Genomic DNA, 22764 nt, shown 5'->3' with positions numbered 1-22764 from the left:
CATTATTATCTACCTTCAGTCTCTGAATGGCCTGCTATTCCTCTGAATTTTCAGTTATTCAGATGACTACTTGCCCTTTCTACTAGAACAGCCTTTTCCAAGAAGGCATCCTGTTATGGGGAAACCAATGCCCATTATTCCCACCAGCAAAGCCCTATATTCTGGGATGATGGGAATTGTAATTCAACATGCATGCCTTGGCATCTGCATACTTACAACTGTCTCTTCTACCCAGACTTGGTCTGCCTTGTGCATTCATTCAGAGAAGATCTGTGGAGGCTCTTCAACCTTTGTGGGATGAAAGGAGTGGGGCCTGGAGATGTGCCTTCTTGTTGAGGATTCCCATATTATAAAACACCTCGCCCCCAGAGGTATGGGTTGCCTCTACCTTCCTCACCTTTCACAAGGTGAAAAAAGAATCCTGTTTTGACAAGCTTTCAGTGAGAAAGGTGCACCTGGGCTACCTTTATAAATGTTATAAAGGTTCTTTATTTATTTACTAACCTACTATATTTATGTTGGTGACTTTTGTGCTGTATCTAATCTGTTCAATTGGTTTTTGGTAGTATAATTTTTGTTGTTCATCTTTTCTGTTTTTGTTTGTGCTGTATTATAAAGCAGCCTGAGTCTGTCAAAGTAGTGGTGATTTATAAACAGCTACATAAATAAACAATATCTGGAGAACATCAGTTTTGCCAAGCCTGTTTTAGAAGGTCACAGCTTTTTCTTTAATAATTTGCTCAGGCTCTACAGTGAGGTCATTTGCATGATTAGACCACCACTGGGTAGTGTTTTTTCTTCTTTTTTTGTGCTAAGCATAATTCCTTATTCTGTCCAAATCACTAAATTATCATCAATGCTTACTATGGTGTCCAATTTTGCCTTCCAAGGTAGACACTAAGCACCACTTGCTATTTCAGATGTCACGGCGCTGAAGATCTAGGGGGGAGAGATAAACTGCAATGTAAATACTAATTCAATTCAACAAAAGTGGAGAGAGAAAGCATAAGCCCACAGCTCATTTGGACTCTCTCAAGTGAACCAGAGAGTCTTTGTTTTGAAATAGTAGTCCTCTTCACCTCTCAGAAGGTAAATTGTTTTAATTATCATGACCTTTCCCAAACAATTCTGGGAACTGCAGCTTTAGGAAGTCAGACTGCTTGTTAGAGACCCCTAGCAGAACACAGAGTATTTATTTTCATTTCCAAGCAATTATACCACACATATTACTACCTGGGTTACCCCAGCCCTGAGGTCTTAACCAACATTTGACCTCCACTTCCTTATCCTTGCTTCCACCAGAAAATTTAGGATTTTGTTTGCAATTAATTCCCCTTTGTTTACAAAAAGATCACTAACAATTTACTGAGTCAAGAGTACAATGGACATTTAGAGTGCTTTCTTTTACTATTTTAGTGAGGACTGTTTCCATGGAGATGAGTAAGAGTTGTGCCTAATTATACCTTGCCTGACTTTGCCCAACTGCCTAGTGACATTGTTATCTGAGTAATCTGTTCTATTTTATATGCCCATATTACAGCAAGAAATGAGATTGCTTCTAGTCTGAGAGGACTGGACAATGCCACAGTATATAAACATAGAGCAAATGCCACTCCATTCTAGCACTGAAGATGTTACCTAGCCAGGTAATGAACGTTTCCAAGAAAACAACCAAGCTCAGAGAACCCCAAGGACTCCACAGGACTGGACAAACCTGATCTGATGGGCCTCTTCAGCTTTTCTGGGGGTTCTGGTAGAAGTAGCATTCTGTAAATGTCTAGTAAGTGACATTTTCCCAGAATGTCCCATATTTTAATACCAATTTCCCATCAAAGTATGATGCTCAGTGTTCCAATGGTGAATGTTCCACTTTAAGATGGATGACCTAGCTGTGAGGATTTTTTTCCTCTTGGATCTTTTTATGAGGGTGAACTTCCATTTGGGTTTAATGTTTTTTTCCTTATTATCTTTGTTCCTAGTCTGAAACAGTCTTTCTGATTATTCATTTCATTTTCAGCCTTACAACATTTTGTTTCCATTCTTATGAATACTGTATGTCATTTCCAGAATGGCCATCTCTGGAAACTTTCATAAATATAGAACCCATCGGCTATTGAAATAAATATTTTATTATTTATTAAATTTTCAGTGAGTTTATGACAATACCAGCCTGATACATGTCAACAGCTGCATTTAGACAAAACTATGATTTAGCACAGGCAGTGGGCAGTTTGTGGCCTTCAGCCTAATTTAATTTGCCCATCAGCCTAATTTCAAAAGCTCTTGCCCACTCTGGCAGGAATGATCTGTTTGTTCCCCAAAAGCCTGCTATGGGACAAAGAAGAGAGAAAAGAGAGTGACTGAAAGAGAGAATAAAATAACTTAAGCTGTACCAGAAACAGGCCAGCAAAGTGGCAATAGCTGGGTGACCTTGAGTGAATTTGAAAAACTAAGAAGGATCAAACTTGCTTAGTGCTCAGATGGAAGACCACTAGGAAGCAACAGAAAGACCACCAGGCAGACAATGATATTTCCATCCTGATGCCAAAAATAAGTATCCATCGAGTTCCCTGGAGTGAAATTTGACTTGAAGGATTCTTTACATTACCAGGTAAAGAAGACATAGGAGCTTTAGCCAATTTGGCTGTGGCCTCACCAACTACTTCCTTCAGCCCAACTGCCATTGGCATGCAGTGCTGTTCCAAAAGATTATTACTATAGGATTGTGACTCTGAAGAGAAAAAAGAAAGCCTGCCCTTTATTTATCATGATGAAACAAGCATAAGTGGCCTTGGGCATTTAACCCTTTGCCTCTACTCCTTTGAAAAGAAATCTTCCCATTCCAATCCCAGATCATCACAGTTTAACACAGTCATTTCCAATCTGATGCCTTCCGGATATGTTGGGATTGCAACTCCCAAAAGTCACCATCAGCACAGCAAGTTTCTGCTAGTGATGAATTCTGAGAGTAGCAGTCCCAATACATCTGGAAGATCATATGCTCAATCAGTGTTTTTCAAACTTGGCAACTTTAAGATGTGTGGACTTCAACTCCCAGAATTCCCCAGCCAGCATGCTGACTGGGGAATTCTGGGAGTTGAAGTCCACACATCTTAAAGTTGCCAAGTTTGAAAAACACTGTGCTAGATTCTGGAATTTAGCATGTCAACAACTAAACTAAGGAACATTCATTTAAACAATCTCACTGCCTAGTCCATGGTTTGGCTTGTTATAAACAAACCATAATTAAAATTGGCAAGTTTGTCAGATTTGGATAGCATAACAAACTGCAATATATCCAATATTTTCCCCATCTACATAGATCTCTGCCAGACCAGAAGAAGAAAGAAAGAGGAAAGAAATTTCCATGTAACCTCACATCTAAATGCTAATGAGGACCAAACCTGTTTAGGTAAAGTCTTCAAGTGCTGCCATCAACAAAATTAGAACTAATTGTGCTGGTTAGATAGATCCTTCAGTTAGTTATGCTATATTTTCCCAGAAGTTTTGCAAGAGACACAAGCTACTATCTAGCATTGCTGAGGCCCTCCAAACAATGTAATTATGTTAGCAAACCAGTCTTGTGGTGTCAGTAAAGCAATTTAACACAAAGCAATGCATGAACTATGTCTATGAATCTGTAAATCTATAAAAGTTCAGCAAACACCGATTAATGATGTTTAATATCAAACACTGACAAAGCTGCTTTAAAATTTCTGTGGGAAAGGTACCTGGAGCTGGGATGTATTTACAGTAGTTCTCCCTTATGAAGAAAGAATAATATTGGAGTGTGAGGTGGGGTTAGTTTGGAAGAAGCCTTTGCTTACAGGGTTGCTACTGTAGGAATAAAATGAAGGGAAACACCATAAGCCATCTTGACTTCTTGGAGAAAAGGGGGATATAAATCTAATCAATAAATAAAGGTTAGACCAGGGTTCCCAAAGTGGTCAGTATCGACCCTCAAGGGTTGATGGGATTATCCATTATTGTTGTTATTATTATTCATAGTACTATTAGTTAAAGTAGTATTTATTAAATCATTTTCATATAATAAATGTTTGGGGGCTGATGAACAATCTGAAACTTCATGAAGGGGTCAATGAGCTGAAGAGTTTGGGGATCCCTGGGTTAGACCTTGAAGGCCACTCAGCAAACTAAATGCAGAAAACAATTATTTACACAATGGCTAGCTAAAGTATAATTTGGTGCTATCAGATGTGATTATGGCCACCAATTCAAATGGTTTAAAAGAGAACTGGACGAAATCAAGGAGTATGAGGCAATCAATAGCTACTCATTTTGGTGTCTGTATGCTCTCTCCTGAACCAAAGGTGGGAGACCATAAATACCAGTTACTATGAAACAACTGTGTAAGAGGATTATTGCCCTTCTCTCCATGTTAGTGTTTCTTCATAGGGATCTGCTCTAGCCCCCTAATTATTTTGGTTACTTTTTTTAATGCACCTTTTCCAGCTCTGCAATTGTTTTTTCCAAGTTGGTGGCTAAAATTGTGAATGGTGTAGACTGGTTTCACTGTATATTTATGTAAATAGCACTGCTATTGTGGCTTTTTTATTTTCAATTCCAAGCATAAAATAGGCCTGGCTTTTCTTCTTTTTTTCAGAATTCAAGGAATCACCTTCTTAGAAACTCTAAACCAGTGTTTTTCAAAGTTGGCAACTTTAAGAAGTGTGGACCTCAACCCCCAGAACTCCCCAGCCAGCATGGTCTCCTCACAACATCCTAGAAATCCCAGTTCCACCCATTTGCAGGACTTTATTACATAACCACTTTTGTGCTGCAGCCCTCCATTGCTTGTTTCAAGGGCTGTTTGCGAACACTAAAAGGCTGTATCCCCCTGGTTTGTGATGGGTGTGTTTCTAACATAGAAGAACAGAGCCTTTTATGTGAACTGACAGTTTCTGTTGCATATGAGAAGCTAACATCACTTCGGGAGGGGCATTCTTGTAAATACATGGAAAATATTTTAATAGATGAAGTCTGATTTGGTTCTTGAAATCAGCTTTGATCTAAAAATGCAGCTGTTGTCACCACTGCTGATAATTAAAAGGCACGCATTTTCTTTGGTCCAGTGAACATGGGAATGATAAATCCAATTTCAGTTTCTACATCTGGCCTTTAAAAATTCCTGTGACTAAAATGTCTGATACAGTTAAACTAGTAATGTACATATAGCACTGCCCCCTACTGTGAACATAACTGTTTCACATTTCTGGGTCACAAAATAGTTTAATCACATCATGAGATATTTATGTGAAAACAGGAAAAAATAGAAAAAATAGAGTAGAGGTTTGTTTTAGCTTTGTAAATTCTGTCCTATGTTAAAACTCATGTTAGAACGCAGCAAAAATAATATTCTGGCCAAAAAATTTAAAAGTCACAACATGATTTTAATGAGAGAAAGAAAACGTAGATTTGAGTCTCACGTCCTTCCTGCTGAATTCAATTAAATTTGGAAGTGCCTGCTAGTAAGAGATCCTGTATCCATAATCAAAAACTAAATAAAACTAAAGGCTAAAAATATAAGTGGATCATGAGACAGTGGGTTTCAAATTTTGCTCTAAGTTCTTCAGTTGAAGAAGGAGTAATGACAAGAACAGGAAGCTATATAAATAAATACAATATGAATGAATGAATGAATGAATGAATGAATGAATGAATGAATGAATGAATAAAATAACAATTGACTCTAAGGATCAAACTGAAGTCCTGGATCCTTTCCCAGAGTGGCCAATCTGTTTCTTTAGAAAGCCATGTAGGAAGTAGTTCCTTCATGCTATTTCTCCCCAACAACTGAAGTTCAGTTACATACCATTGTAGGCTGCCTAGAGTTGCATCAGCAATTGAAGGGCCCAATAAATAAATCAATTAAATAAATAACAATGAGCGTCATTGCTGATTTATCTTCCATTAATTTGTCTAATTCCCTTTGAAAGGCATCTACATTTCTAGATCTCCCTGAAAAGAATTTTGTATAATACAAACTGTTTATTGCTGTCTGTATTATAGTTTAATTTAATGTTGGTAATTTATTGTATTACATTTATATGATCTCTTTCTACATACACAACAGTGAAACTTCCAATTTGTGTTTTGCAAACATGAGACTGTTTTCACAAGTTTCAGTTAAAACTACATTTAGATGCATCCAGGTGCTTTTGAGTTCTCTCTCCGAAAGTAAAATTGATTCTTTTCAGATCTTATTAGCGTTAAAAGAATTGAGCTGCTGTGAGTCTTGGATTTGCCTATTCTTCCTTTCTCCTCTGAACAGATTGGTCCCTGGGTCATGGCTCCATTTTAAACCCTTGCAGCAGACCAGTGGGAGAACTCCAAACCTTCAGTCTTCTCCTGAAAGCTAGAGGATATAGTTGACAGGAGTGCAACCGGTACAAAACAGTGGCTTCTGGGATTTTGGCTAAACCTGTGTTTGTTGGCTAGGGAATTCTGGGAGTTGGTCCATGCCTCTTAAAGTTGCTAAGGTTGAAAAACACTGGGCTAGACTACAAAAGAGATGTCCATGATTGAGGGTAGACTTGAACCTGCATAGACTGGGTTTTATCAGCCATACTCCAACATTTAATCACTATATCACATTGGCTTCTACTGACTATATTTGAGAAATGAGATCCTGTTCATTCTTTGTTGGGTTGGCAGAGTAGTTTTTGTAGAGGGAAGCAAAGAAAAATGAGATCCACTCACTTATTTAAAATCATATGATCACTGTGTATTTTCTGTCTTCCATCTTCATTCTTAGGAGTACAGGAAGCTGCTTTACACAGAAGACAGCTATTGGTTCATCTAGCACAGTATTATTTCTAGTGGCATGCCCAAACTGAATTTGCAGAGATACATACAGTCCTTCCAAAGCCCTCAGTGTGGCCCCCAGAACAACACATTGATTTCTACCATGACTTGGTTATTGTTAAATACAGTCTCATGAGCATTGACAAAATTTAATCAATGGCTAAATATTTATTTTGAGAAATGAAATAGATATGTCATACATATATTAACAATCAATAATTTCTGTTAGTTTTAATTTAATTATGCCATGTGGCACTGATTATGAGAATGACATCTACTATCCCCAGTAAGTGAAAGTTATTTCCTAATAAGCATGACTTACGTTAGGCTAGGCTAACTGCTGTTATTTTTTAATATGAACTTCTTTCATTAAATTTCATTACTATTTCTTTTCTATCCTGGTCCAGAATGAATTGTAAGGCAGCAGCTGTGAGATTGGCTACTTAGGCTATCCAAAGTTTAACCCACATGGGAAATGGAATAGGTCTGTTTGGGATGAAAATAATCTATTTGTAATCTTGAAGTGAGCCTATGTAAACTATTTACAGAATTTGGAGCCATAAAGAATCTGCTTGGCTCATGTACAGCTCAAAAGCCTGCACTTACATGTAAACAACAGTCAAAGAAAAGAAACTAAGTTGATGATAACATGTGCTTTTCCTCCTAAAGCCTACCCAAATAGAAAGTCTGAATAAACAGCACCCTTTGACAAACATAATTTCAGTTTTGATTTCCATCAGAAATCACTAACTTACAAGACAAATAAATGCTCTCTTCCATAGTTAGAACCTGACCTGGAAACTAACAGTTTCTGAGTGATGGAGATTCTAACAAAAGTCCTCAATCTGGAATTTGGCCAGTGCATAATATTGACAAAGAATCAAGACTGTAGGTGAAGACCTCTTATTCCCAGCATCATTTTGCAGCTTGTCATATTCTGGCTTGTTCTGAGGTTGCTGCATCATCTGAATATGGCACAATGACTTTTGGCAGCTGGAACAAGCCTGCACAAGAACCCAAGATTTGTTTCAGTTTCCTCTTGCTTGCTTGTTCTTGCAGAAACAAACCATTTGTGGTGTATTCCAGTGTCAAGATAACTTCAGAGTTAAACTCAGGTGGGTACTGTGTAGCCATGCCATTTGCAGAGAGGGAACATTCTCAGCCATCTATAAGTCAGCCTTGCTGTGCCTTCCAAATGCAGTCTTTGAAATGCATTTAATTGGAAACAGGAATGAAAGAAAGTACCCCAGAATAGTCCTAGTTCTAATTGTAGCACCAATGCCCTTGACAAAGGACTTAATCCCTTAGTGTGGTGAAGCAGTTTAGGTGTTAGAATAGAACTCTAAAAGCCCAAATTCAAGTCCACCTTCAGCCACAGAAGGTCACTGGATTACTTTGGACTAGTCCCTCTCTCTCAGCCCATCCTACCTCAGGGGCTTTTTCTTGTAGGAAAAATTGAAGACGGAGTGCTATCTACAATATCTTGAACTTCTGAAGGAAAGGTGAGACGTAAATCTAATAAATAAACAAACCCCAACAGACATGTTACCCCAACAGACATGTTATAAGCATTTGGTGTCTACCTTCTGCTGCATGTAAGTGTCTACCCTCCTCCATATGATTTAACTGCACATCAAAATGTAGAGAAATATATATCTATATATCTATATACATATATCTCAACATCATACTATGTTTGTCAAAGCTTAGAACAGCTAAAACTGATGCAGCTGGAACTTCCAAGTGCACTCCATTCAAAATAAGTTTATTTATCAGATTCTGCATAATTCTAGATTCAGAACAGCCAACGAAGCAACCAGTCCCTGGCCATTATTCATGACAACATGCAACCTTAAGTTTTTTTTTTAAAATAAAATGAAGTAAGTAGACCAGGGCACTTAGAAAAAGTGAAGAAACAAGGAAACCAGTTCACTTCGTGATGTTTTGTCTGGTGATATTTTATAAAGGTATAAAGGGTGCAAATATAAAATATAAAGAGACCACTGCAAAGGGTGGGATTGTTTACTTGTTATTGTTCAAACGCAGAGAGGATGATTAAATGGGCCCAAAGCCCTTGTGGCGTTGGCTGAGTCAGTCACAGCCCAAATAACTCCCTTTGTCCGCCCTTTCCCCTATTCAACTCATTCGGTAGGTTGACACAGAAGGCCAGGAGAACATAATGGGTGAATAGCCCTATTGTTAAGGCTACCTCAGACAGTTTAACAGATTGCAGTTCATTAAACATTCTTCTGGCGGGTGAGAGCAGTGGGGGAGGAGGCACTCTTAAGCAGTCACATGCCTCCTCTCTGCTTTTGTGGCCTTCAGCTGACACCTGTTTGATCCTGTACCTCCCTTTGTCAGCCAAGAATGTTTCTCAACGTTTTATGGGTGCTGGATGCCAACGCGGTCTGGTTTAATTTTCCCAATCCTCCACAATATTATTTTTAGTAGCTCAAATGACTGGGAAGAAGGGTTTGCTTTAACATACAAACCTGGCCTGTATCAATAACTAGGGATACAGTTTGCTCTCAATAATCCATCATACGCTGTTTTGGCTACACAGGAGTCAATTACAGCAGTTTTTTTTAAAAGAGAGAGAGAGAGAGAGAGAGAGAGAATGAACATTGGTTCCTCCTGCCCCTCCTCAACAAGGTACTGGCTTGGCTAACTTGCCAAAATTTCAGAAATCAATTTCTACTCTCACTTTAAATCCTGTGGGGGCATTTGCACAGGGGTTCAAAAAACCAATATGGCAGTTGACACCGTGTGATCAAAGTCCTGCCCCTTTGAGGGTGCCCTTGTGTGGTGTGAAATCCTTCTACTCAGTTTGCAGCTTTACAACCAAGTCCTCATCCAGATATTTCATTCTTCTTTTCTGACCCGTCTTATAGCAAACAGCATTCCACATCCCTTGAGCATAAACTTCAGGATTTCCCTTTTTGAATGCGGGTTGTACAGTTTGACTACATAAGAATTGGCGTTCTCCTTTGACCATTCTAGTTTCAAGAACATTTATAACACTCCTGATTCCTATGATTCAGACATACTGGATAGACCATTCCTACATGACTAAGGCAAGCAGTAGTAGTTATTAAATTGTTGGCAAGTGGAAATCACTTGAGTGATGGGGAAGACATCCCAACAATAGCAGTCAGGTAGTTGGTGGTGGAATTCAGGGCCTGGCCAATCACCACTTAGGTTAAAGTGGATTGCAATCTGTATCTACTGAATAGCCAAGCAATGCTATGGTTTTATTATCACTGCTGCTGTTGATATCTTTAAGTGGGTCTAAGTAAGTAGGTGGAAAATTATTCCACATATAGATCCCTTTACGGTTTGTGTCCTGCCTACCTAAAGGAATGACTTCCCATTATGTACCAACTAGGAGTGCCGTTCATCCTCCATGAGCTTATTATGAGTGCCACCAAAAAAGAATGCCCATCTAGATACAACTAGGCCCAGGTCCTCTCCCCAGAGCAGTGAACTTCATTCTCACCAGCTGAGAAAGTTGAAAACCTATTTTTATAAGCAAGAATTCCCTCTTTAACCATAGCACTTTATCTCTATAACTTAAGTATAATGGCTGTTCTCAATTTTATGTACTCTTTTAGTTGCTATCATTTATCATTTTTGTTTTGATGCTTTTATTAGCTGATGATGTTTAATGCTGTTCATGGCTGTAAACTGCTGCATGCTGGCATGGCAAGAGTATGCTGGTATAAAATCAACAATAAATACATTTTGAGGACACAATCTGCCCATCCATTACATGCACCTAATTGACCATGCAACAATTTTTAAATATGATTATATTTTTATTATTCTTTATTTTGGATTTGATTTTGTTCTAGTGTTTGCTATAATTTCTACTTTTATTTGAAAACTATCATTGATGTCCTACACCTGCCCTGATAGATCTTCCCTTATATTTGAAGGAGGCAAGTGTTGGATCTGAGCTTCAAAAAGAGACTTTATCCACTATAAATGTTTTCCATTTTTCCTTGTTAATTGCTGTTATAAGAGCTCTAGGAGGACAGCTCCTTGTAAACTTAGCTCCTGCTGGACAGCTCCTCAGCGGATTCAGGCCTTTGAACCTCCTAGTGCATGTTTTGTGGTTCAGATTGTGCTAGACAGCTTCTGAGTGGCAAAAGATTATGGGATAGAATGGTAACGACATACATACATACATACTTATCATGTTATTCCCTTTTGAGGTAAGCAATGGTATGCAAGGCACCAAAAGGAGTAAAAAATAATAAACCAAAGAACCTAAAAGTATGAGAGAAAAAGAAAAAAAAGGAAAGGTAGCTAAATCTTATCTGCACCAACACCATTCACCATAACTTTCTTTACCTTTTTATCCTTGCAAACCTTCCTTTCTTCCACATTCATGCACCAATATATATTGCCTTTTGTTTTTTAAGATTCTCACCTCTCTTTTTGAGGATCTCATCAACAACATCCAACCATGAGTTTCACAGTCCTCCCCTTCTGATTCATCCATTCACTCTTCCTCTTTCACCATCCTGGTATGATTAACCCACCTCAACCAGTCTTGACCCTCTCTCTTTTTGTTTTAGCATGCACGCTTCTTTACCATCCCATTCCTGCTGCATTTCATTTACTTTCACGTTTCTCCTGATATACCCGACTCCTGTGACTTGTTACTTCCATGTAACAAGCTGGGAAGAAACATGCTGTTATACATAGCCATTTTTGCTTATTTCAACAAACATTCATGTGTTGCAACATACCACATACTACCCACTACTCTTCTACCAGCATTTGCACATCTTAAAATGTCTTCATCCATGTTCCTGCCCTTAATGCATATTCTACCAAGGTACACAATTTATTAAAATAAATGAATTGCTTTTGGCACAATTGCACCAAAACTAATTAAACATTCAAAAATGGGCATTAGGTATTCAAACAATGAGATAATAAATGATATACCATATGTGTTAGATTATTTTTTTATGTATTGTGTGCAGTATAAATAAAGTTATAGCATAAATAAAGTGACATATAAAAGAAGAAACGTTTGCCTGCATTTTTTTGTTCTTTTTTCCCATGTCATGGGATGCGTGTTTTAATTTTTTTTTTTTTTTTTTAATGTGACCTTCCATTTATTGCATTTTCTGCTCTGTATTGGATTGGCTTTCCAGGAGCATTGCGGTCTGCAGTCTTCCCCAGGGGTTGTAAAGGCTGTTTGGAGAATAGCTGTATAAGAAGAGAATTTCATGATTCACGGGCAGTTTGCTGAAAGAAAGCCAGTAGAATCTAATTTTTGTTATATTTGTTCAGAAGGAAGCAGTTCACGTGACAGGCATGCTAGCTTTGATAACTGCTCAGGGAAATCTCTCTGATGATTAAAACTCTACAGAAGATGTAAACTGCAGAAATGTATTAATGTGAAAAGAACATGCATTCATAACAACATAAACAAAGAATACAGTATAACAACCTGACTGCAGCAGACCAAATAATGTTTAGTCCAGCTTCCTCTTACTCACTGGCCTAACCAAAGGCCTCCAAGAAATCCAAAACGAGGACATGAGAACAATAGCTGTGCCCTGATGTTGTCCTGCTGTGGCTGGTATTTGGAACTATATTGCCTTTGACTTCAGAGCTAGCACATGGCTATCATGACCAGCCGCCATCGAGAGCCTTACTTTCTATGAATGTATCTAATCCCATCCTAAATTTTTTGGTGGCCATCACCATAACACACAGTATGTGAATAAATTCCATTGTTTAACTGTGCGGAGATCCACTTCCTTCTTATCTTTATTCTCCCCTAACTTGTTTCATTGGATGAGTCTAAGTTATAGCATAATGAGTAAAGGAGAAAAACCTTCTCTACTTATTTGCTTCAGATCCAGCATTAACTGTACACAGCTCTATCGTATATTTCTCTGATTCATCTTTTTTCTAAGCTAGAAAAATCCAATTACTGAAACCTTTTCTCATAAAAGCAGTGTTCCAGCCTGTTGATCTTTTAAAATGACTTAACCCCATTTCAGCCATTGTAAGATTGCAAAACTTAACAAAATACAGTGGTACCTCGGGATACGAACTTAATCCGTTCCGTGACTCTGGGCGTGTCCCGAGTTGGTCGTAACCCGAAGGAAATTTCCCCATAGGGTTCAATGTAAATCCGGTTAATCCATTCCGCCCTCCAAATTTGGTCGCACCCCGAGGCAAATTTCCCCATAAGGTTCAATGTAAATACGGTTAATCCGTTCCGCCCTCCGCCCGAATTTGGTTGCACCCCGAAGCAAATTTTCCCATAAGGTTCAGTGTAATTACCATTAATCTGTTCTGGCGTCTGCGGACCACATGTCAGGGGCAGGAAAACGGCCGGGCGCGGCGCGATGTGGCGCAGCGGGAAAATGGCCGGGCACGGCGCGGCGGGAAAACAGCTGGGCGCCGCACGGCACGGCGGGAAAACGGCCAGGCGCGGCGTGGTGCGGTGTGAAAACGGCCGGGTGCGGCGCAGTGTGAAAATGGCTGGGCGCCATGTGGCGCGGCGTGAAAAATGGCCGCGGACCACATGTCAGGGGCGCAAAAATGGCCGCGGACCACATGTCAGGGGCGGAAAAATGGCCGCGGACCACGTGTCAGGGCGGAAAAATGACCGTACCCCGAGGCGGAGTTCGCACATCGAGGTAAATTTTTGTGGCCAGAGCTGGTCGTAACCCGAAAAGTTCGTTAGTAGAAGCGTTCGTATCCCGAGGTACCACTGTAAATAGGAAATTCAGGAGCGCAATCCATTAAAAGGATGCTGGGACTCTTGCCTAAAGGAGCAGGGAGGCAACTGTGTGTAACCATGGTGTGATTTGTGTGCAGCCATGGTGTGATGAGTCATTTGGGACACATTCACTGGGTTAACTATTGTTCACACTAAGCCCTTTATAACAGCCAACTACTTCTGTTTTTCAACTTCAAGATTTTTACTGTGCAAATTGCAATCACCTGTTGGGTTGTGACAGTATGTCACACAGAACAAGGCCAAGACCTATTCTCTGACATCTCAGAGAGCAAGCCATGGAATAACAGATTTAAGCTACAGAAAGGCAGAATCCAATGGAATGTTAGGGAAAAAACATCTGACAGAACAGCTTGACAGTGGAATTAATTACCCAGATAGGTGGTGGCCTCTCCTTCATTGAATACATTCAAACAGAGGCTAGACAGCCATCTGTCAGAAATGCTTTAAATTGGATTTCTGCACTGGGCAGGAGGTTAGACTCAGTGACTTAAATAGCCCTTTCCAACACCGTGAAAGTAAGTTATTTAACAGCATATTGCTTTTCTTAAAATAATGTAGAGGAATAAAAATAGGAAGAGCTCTTAAAATAGAAGTCAACCTTAAATTCAGTATAATCATGTTTATCTTACCTCCAAATACTCAAAATAATTCTAGAACATCTGTCGAGGTCTTGTTTCATTTGTGCCAAAATTCAATTTATCAGATGAGAACACTTTTTATAAATCTGTATCAAGAGAAACAAAGGAATGAGCATACAGCCAAAAACAAAAAATCAAAATTGTCAGTGAGACAAAATGGCAACATATCTTTTTTCCAATTTGTAAGTAATCAGATATAAGATATTAACAAGATAAGATTAGCTTAAACCTTTCTGGTTTATCTATAAAACAAAAATATTATCTGCATACAGCAGAATTTTAACTCTGCCTCTCTTACTGTAATCTCTTTCATTTTTTTCCAGAATATCTGAAAAACATGTGTTCTACCTTCCTGAGTTACCCTTTCAACTCTTTTTACTAGTCCCTTCATTCTTTGGAAGTTTCTTCTTCTAAATTTAAAAAGAATAAAAATACCCACATTGCTTCCCATATTGGCACTGTTTGTAAATATGCTAAGCATGATTACTTGAACTTTGTAATTACTGCATTAATCCAGCTACCTGGTTTTGCACATCACACTGAACTGTAAATTAACCACATTGGTTGCATTCACATAATGCACTGAGCCATGAACCAAATAACTACACTTTTGTGTAGCATGGTGTATGAATCCAGCCTTGGACCTGCACACTGACCAACACAATTTAAATATAGCTCAGTAAGTCTGAAAATGAAGGCTCTTACATACAATTCCCCTTTACTCTGTAATAAAGAATTATGCAGCAGTTTTAAAAGCATTGTCTTGATCACTCAAACCAAGTTTGTTGGACCATTTCCAAAGAAATCAGTTAAACACAAGTCCAACAGAGTTTATTGGGACTCAGGTGCAACTATCTAGATAGAATGTACTGGTTTAGTGACTGGATTCACAATCATGCTAAGATATGGTTTATTTAAGTATAGAAACAACTATGTATTGCTGGATACACACACCATTCAAACAAACCATGTTATGGCTTATTGCTGGGTATAAACTAGTCAATACATTTCTAGGATTTTGCAGGTGAAGTAGCTCTGGAGACTTTGTAGGCATGATTTAGCACTATGGCTCCTGCAACTGGTCCAGATGTGGGAGAATAGCATTCTAACCCATTCACCACTAAAAACAGCAACTGGAAAGCAGGAGTACTCAGCTGTTACACATGGCCTAGCATGAAAATAATTAAGGCACTTGAACATGCCACAGATGACACTGCAAACTCTGACTGACAGCAATTTGCCAGTCTGGCTCCTTTTTGGCAGCTATCCCAGCGAATGTCTTAGGGCTTGCTTCTCAACACTTCCTGTTATTTTATCCTATTCTGCTTATTTTGCAAACAAAACAAAAACAGCATGGTGGCTCAGACAGGGTCAGAGCCAGTCCAAGTCGATTGGAGGAAAGTGATCCTCCCCCAAGCCCCTTTATTTTCTTACAAAGCTCTTGGGTACTTACAAATTGTTAAACAAAATTAGAGGAGTAGATACACTGCTCTAACTTTGTGACCCTGACCACCCCACATTGTCTTTTTTCTGAAGGAATAATAACTGCTTAGCCATAATCTAATCATAAATCTAGTTCAGAAACACAGGAAATCCTTGTCAACCATTTAACCAGCAACTTCATCCCATATGAAGCTTGCAAATAACTTCAATTTGATTTGGGACTCATGTTAAACTCTGCTGTGTGCTTCTTTTACAACAGTGGAGCTATTCTAAGATTGGACCTATTCCAGTGATTTCCAAAAGTTCCTAAGTGTGCCAGTATCTGGAGAAACAATAGATAAGAAAACTGAAAAGTTAAGCAAAAGATAGAGTTTATTCAATTAAGTGGAGCCAAGAAGGGAAAAAAAGAGTACTCCCCCAGGTACCAACAACTTTTGCTTGACTCAAAGTCTCTTTAACCTCTGACCCATCCCATTACTCATATCAGAAAATGTAGCTTTCCCAGTAGTTTTGATTTGGAGATATCCAGACAGAAGATGTATGCCTTTTATATACAAAAGATCTTGCCATCCAAGCTTGAATGGTCTACCTAGTTATCTTAGATTTATTGGGGGTATATAGCATGTACAATAACCAAAGCTTGTTTATTTAGTGAGAAGAATCTTATGTTAACTGAAAAGTGGGCAACAAATTCCCAAGTTATCATTACAGGCATCCTTGATACCTATAGGCATTTATACATCCATTTCAGATTTTCCACTGTTCACATGGAGTTAATACTAAAAACACTAACCCATGTCAGATTGGCCCATATAGCAAGCTATCATTATTACAGTTTGGAACATCTTTCTGCAGGGAAGTATTTTCACGTCCTAAACAAGCACTGCCCACTTAGGGTTCCTCTTGGACAGAAATGTCTATAAATACTTCTGGTTTAGACTGGAAGTTTCACTAAACAACAACATGTTTCTTGGTCTGGGGAGCTCCTTAGCACAAGTCCTTGAGAGAACTTGCAGTTCCTGCCTCACCTCTGATAGACACTGATAGCTGAACTCTGACACTAAGACTGTCAAGCAATTCTTACTTGAGTAATCAATTGATTGAGTAGTCAATTAAATTTGAATTTCACTAGAAAGAGCGTTTATACCCTAACAAGTAAAAGCACTCATTCATAATTAGAAAAAACAGTCATAATCTAAAGCCAAATATTTGCAAAAAAAGAAAACAAACCTTAATTAAAATTTGTCCTACTGATTAATTCTGTAATAAATTGTAGTAATCTAAGACAATAATGTTTTTATTCATACTGAGCTTTGCCAATTAATCAGCTAAGTGTCAGCTGATCAGTCGACCTATCAAATTAGTTGCCACCAGTGAATGGTCAATGTGAAATCATTGCATGGTGAGGGGAATTATAATCAGAACTCTACAGGTAATTCAACTGACAGTTTAATTATAGGAGGACATTCAACTGTGTGATGATTTGGCAAATGGATGATATATTGAAGGGGGCTTTCTTGGTTGATCTTAATGATTGATATCCAACTTAGTTCCTTTTTATGCATTCTCAAATGTTCTGTCGCAAACTGGATAATTATAGATGATTGCAAACTTTGTTGCTTCAGCAGGCCAAAATATTGTTGATCCCCGTAACGGCTGTGTACACTAGTGTTTAAAGCAGTTGAATATTATAGTTCCCTTACTTTATGTCACATGAATGGCAGAGTTCAGAGGCTTTTTCTTTCTTGGTAAGAGTTGACATGATCTATGTTTAATAAAGGTTACTTGGCTTCTGGAAAGCAGAATCAAGCCAACTCTCAGGCTTCTTCTATAGTCTTGTCTATTATCTTCTACCTCTGAGGTTACATCTCTCATCTCTGTAAACAAAAAGGCAGCTGTACGCTTGGCCAGCTCTGATGCAGCCCTTTGTCCAGCACTGGTACTCTGCTCACATCATTCATCACACTTGAATAAAAATGATCCCTTGGAGGACAAAACCAAGGGGCAAGGAAGGGGGAGAAAGAGAAAAAGAAAAAAAGCCTCTTTATGTGTGCTGGCATTTGAATGGGGGCAGTAACAATGCAACTGGTCCTCAGAAGCCAGAAGCAGTGAAAAGTAAACAAACAAACTGCAATGATTTTCCTACAAAAAAGCAACTTCCAAACTGTGGAGGATCTGGGTTGGAGGTGGGAGGAGCCTCAGGTTTATGCAAGGGCCTAGAAGGCTGAAAATCAGAGATGCCAAAGAGGAAAAAAACTCTACCATTTCTATTCCTCCTACCACAGGCTGTTGTTTGCCAAGCTGTGCATGTTTTACTTTGTCAGAGGTAGTTATGATGTAGAAGGAAGCAGAATCAAAGGATGGATTTATCCTGCTGAAAATGAAAGTGTATCTATCATCTCATATTACAGAGTTCAACCGAGTCTGGAAAGTCGGTTCTGTGATGGATTGCTTTTCATGCACACTGTGCACAGTTGCACACAGACAAGGTATGACACTCTAGAATCAGCTTGTGTATCATTTTAGGTTCTTACATAAGGAAGGATACCCTCTGGATGATATTGCAGAAGAAATTACCATAGGCTCTGCTTCCAACCATCCATATCCTCCAGCATTGCATGTAGGCATTTGCAGCCACAGACAACATGCAGCCTTTCACTTCTCTCGTAAGCCTCCAGTCTTGCTGAATTGCTCCCAGTGGGGGAAAAATCTGGCAAGCAAGTATTTCTGTGCTTCAGTGGGGCACACACAGAGCAGAAGCCTTTCAGAATAACTGGAGGCTAGACTACCACTCTGTGGTTTGGTTTTCTCTTTGGCAGTAGTAGTATGCAGTGATAGTGTTACAGATTTGAATTTCAGGATCTTATGCAGTAATGAAATGCTGAAAAGAACACACAGAGGGTCTATATTAACCTATGAAAGCAATTGCTTGAGCAACATACACTTCCCCCCACATACTCACTTGTCCTGCTGCATCCTGACCTGGTGGTGCATTCCTGGGAAGACAGGAATTCTCCATAGATGATAGTTGTGTGTGTGAATAGGAGGTCTTCTGAATACTCCCTCTGCAGCCTTCCTTTGTTTCCTTTGTTATCTGCATTTTTTAGCCCTCCATCAAGCATCAGCTCTTTTTGCTGACTGTTACGTTGCTGGATCAAACATGATTTGCTGCATGGCAGACAACTGCATTTCCGGTTGCTATTTCAGAATTGATTTCCTTATTGCTTCAGCTTGCTTGCTCCTGTACCACACGTATTCTTCTCTAGGTTCAAATTTTGGTCATTCTACTCCATTTGACTCTCTCAGCATTTTGGTTCTTGTGACAGTAGGTACAAATATCACCTGGTGACTGCGGGTCTCATTGCAGTGAGATGAACTGTGCATATTTTAAAATGCATAGTAAATTGTATCCAGTCTAAATTGGTGAATACGATTAGTGAAGATATATGTTTTGTGAAGGTATATCATTTAAGCAATTTTGTTTTGCTTTGGGTGTGCATGTGTGGACACACACACTACACTATGCATGTTCTTTTTGTCAGTAAGATTTCCCGTGTTTTGGAGATGCGGAAGTAGCCCTTCTGCATGGCCTGCTTAAAAATTCCAGATTTTGTATTCTTTTCTACTTCTTAATTAAATCAGAAATAACTGAGTGGATACAAAGCAGATCTAGCAAATTAGCAATAGTGGCAACCTCCTTTATCCCTTTTCACTTACTTATCTGTACAGTATATATAAAATCCCATAGCCAGTTCAGCAGGATAAAATGTCAAGGTTTAGGGTTTAAATCTTCATTTTATGTAGATTTCATAATAATAATACATAATAATACATTCTAACAAACAGCTCAAACTCTGGACATTGGTCAATTTAGACAAGTTTTATCCAATCCAACTACCTCTTATAACCTTCCCTTTACAGTTGCTTATAACTCTGACGAATACAATTAAGAAACAAAACTGTTTCTGTTTCTACAGTGCTGCAGCAAACCATCCATTCATACCAGTGTATGAACACTAGGCCAGTGTTGTCCAAACTTGGCCACTTTAAGATGAATGGACTTCAACTCCCAGAATTCCCCAGCCAGTCATCTTAAAGTGGCCAAGTTTGGACAACACTGGCCTAGGCTATATGTTCCCACTTCCCAGAAAGGGCAGGTTATGTGGACGACATATAACCGCAGATGTTTGAAAAAGGAGCTTTTTGCTGATGAAAGTAACAAAAAGGTAATAGGACCATAAACAATATCAACCCCTTTATTATATAATATTTAAACAAGTAATTAACCTACAGTCGCTGAAATTTCAGGTGCGGGAGGGGGGTTAACTTTACCTTATCAAAAATTTACTGGTTTTATCTTCTATCCCAGGGGATAGTTTACAAATATTTTAGATGATCTCTTCCATGTTTTATTTTAAAGTAAAATAGAAGCAGATTATGTTATCCACTAGAACAGTGATGATCCTTTTGAAAACATATAAGAGATGGACAAAGCAGAGACATCACCTTGCCGACAAAGATCCGCATAGTCAAAGCTATGGTTTTTCCAGTAGTAATGTATGGCTGTGAGAGCTGGGCCATAAAGAAGGCTGAGCGCCGAAGAATTGATGCCTTTGAACTGTGGTGCTGGAGAAGACTCTTAAGAGTCCCCTGGACTGCTAGGAGGTCAAACCAGTCAATCTTAAAGGAAATCAACCCTGATTGCTCATTGGAAGGATCAATAATGAAGCTCAAGCTCAGATACTTTGGTCACCTAATGCGAAGAGAGATCTCTTTGGAGAAGACCCTGATGCTGGGAAAGATTGAAGGCAAAAGGAGAAGAGGACGGCAGAGGATGAGATGGTTAGATAGCATCACTGAAGCAATGAGCGTGAAACTGAGCAAACTCAGGGAGGCAGTGAAGGACAGGAAGGCCTGGCGCAATATGGTTCATGGGGTCACGAAGAGTCGGACACGACTTAACGACTGAACAACAACAAAGAGATGGACTTGTAATAATGTTAGCAATTGGGTGATACTGGCTGAGTGTTAAGCTTTCCTCTGCTTCACAGGGTCAGAGGAAGTACATTATACCTACCACAGAAAGCAAAAAGCTGCTCAGAGTTGAAGCTCAGAGTAGCTATACTCTGATTCAGATGTAATGTATTCCAGCCTGACGTCTTGAAGATTGGAAAGGTTGTGTGTCTGACATCACAAAACCTAAAATGCATGGGGTACGGTGTAATAATATAATAGGATTCCTGTTTTTAAAAGACAAATATTTGATACCTAGCGATGATAAAGGAATAGGAGCAGAGATACAAAGGTCCAGAAAAATAGAAAAGGAGGTGGGGGAAGAAAGTAGAGAGTGTTAAATCATGTGGGGGGAAGCAGAGGAAGAGAAAGCAAGCACTCAAGGAGGGAGAGAAAACAGAGGGTAGCTGCCCCAGATAGCATGAGGCGGCTCTAGATGACCCATATACCCTGACACTTCAGATTTCTCCATCTTCTGTCTATCCTGTTTGCCTGCAGGGTTTGTATGTGACATTCAGTTCTGCTGATAGCAAAAGCCAATGCGTCATTTTGTATTATATTTATTCTGGGTCCTCTATTCTGCTGTATAATGAATAACGAAACAGAATACTAATTCAGACACCCCAACAGTTGTACAAATGAAACTTTTATGACACATATCTAGAAGCCTTATCAGTCACAATTGTCTGATGTTGCAAAGTGAAACCGCTAAGAGAAAAGTCATTTTGCACTTCTACTCCACAGTATAGAACCAAAATTGTTCTATTTTAAAGTGGGGTAGAACTTGCATAGTGGTAAGGAACATAAACAGTTAAAATAAAACATTTCCTTTTATGGCTATTAAAAATGAGCCTAACCATTGCAAAGCTAGCAAGGCCTGGGCTATTCTCCATGTAAAATGCCTAGTTAACATGTTCAGGTTGAAGATACCATACAGTACAGTTCTTTTTAGATTCCCATTGCGGTGCTGTTCTCTCGTATCTCTGATCAGAAATATTCTAAACAGTTTTACTAAAACTTAGTCACATGTCCATCTGCTCTCATTTGTGTGAGAATGGCAAAATTTTTGCTACATAAGGATTGGTAGGCAGAGGAGGCTCATATATCCACTCAAATTTCACACATTCCATCCAGTCCATCCAAAAGTGACTTGGTTTACTCTAATGCACAGGCATGAACATTCCTACATGTAGGTGTAATGTATTGGGTGGGGGCGGGGGAGAGTTTTGTTTGTCTCATTGTCCCAGAGCATCGAGCCCAGGTAGTACATTAGAAGGCAACTGGGAACCAGCTGGGGCAAAATAAATGATCAATAAGTGCAGAACAGTCTTCTTCAGAAGAAAAAGCTTCTCATAGCATCACTACTACATTGCCCCATGTATGTGAATGACAACCTGCAGTGAGATGGGCAGTGACAAATTTGAAATATAAATCAATAAGCAAACAAACAGACAAACCTGAGGTAGTGGTGCCTCATGCTTCCAGCCCTTTGTGATGTGTTGCTGGTTGTATGTGTGTAGACTGTAACCTTTCCTATCTTGGTGCCTGAGAGTTGGGTGTCAATTCCAATAATCTTCATTGAGGTTCTTGTAGGAGATGAGTATTGTAATACGTTGGAGAGCACTAGATTGAGAAAGTGTGTCCTGCATTATAGCCAAGAAGCTAGTTAGAGGATACAAATCAGTCATAGTGTATGGAAAGGAGAAACCATGTACACTGTCAGGTTTCTTCAGAAAGGGATTACTATAATAGGCAAATTATTCTGATTTGATATAAAGCAGCTTTGTGGAGAATTTACAAATGGGCACATATAATCTTTCAAAATTCTCCACCAAAATTGTGTGCAGAAAAATTAGTTGGATGATTTTTTTTATTTTTTTTTTTAGAATTTTTCCAACTATTTCACTCCTTCTTAAGTAATACTATTACTGAAAAGCCAATGGCAGGAGTCCCTTCTGACGTCTTTCCTTAGAACTAGGAATTGAAGCCTGGGAGGCCAGGGAGGTTGCAGATCTTTGACATGTGGATCATACATTTTTTATTTGCACACATATCCAGAGGCCACCTGAG

Source organism: Python bivittatus, unplaced genomic scaffold (assembly GCF_059951505.1).
Source record: "Python bivittatus isolate LINGU-HERP-01145 unplaced genomic scaffold, Pbiv_v1 ctg000580_np1212, whole genome shotgun sequence".
In the NCBI taxonomy this organism is placed as follows: domain Eukaryota; kingdom Metazoa; phylum Chordata; class Lepidosauria; order Squamata; family Pythonidae; genus Python; species Python bivittatus.
The sequence above is the reverse complement of the archived record's forward strand: the minus strand, read 5'-3'. Positions refer to the sequence as shown.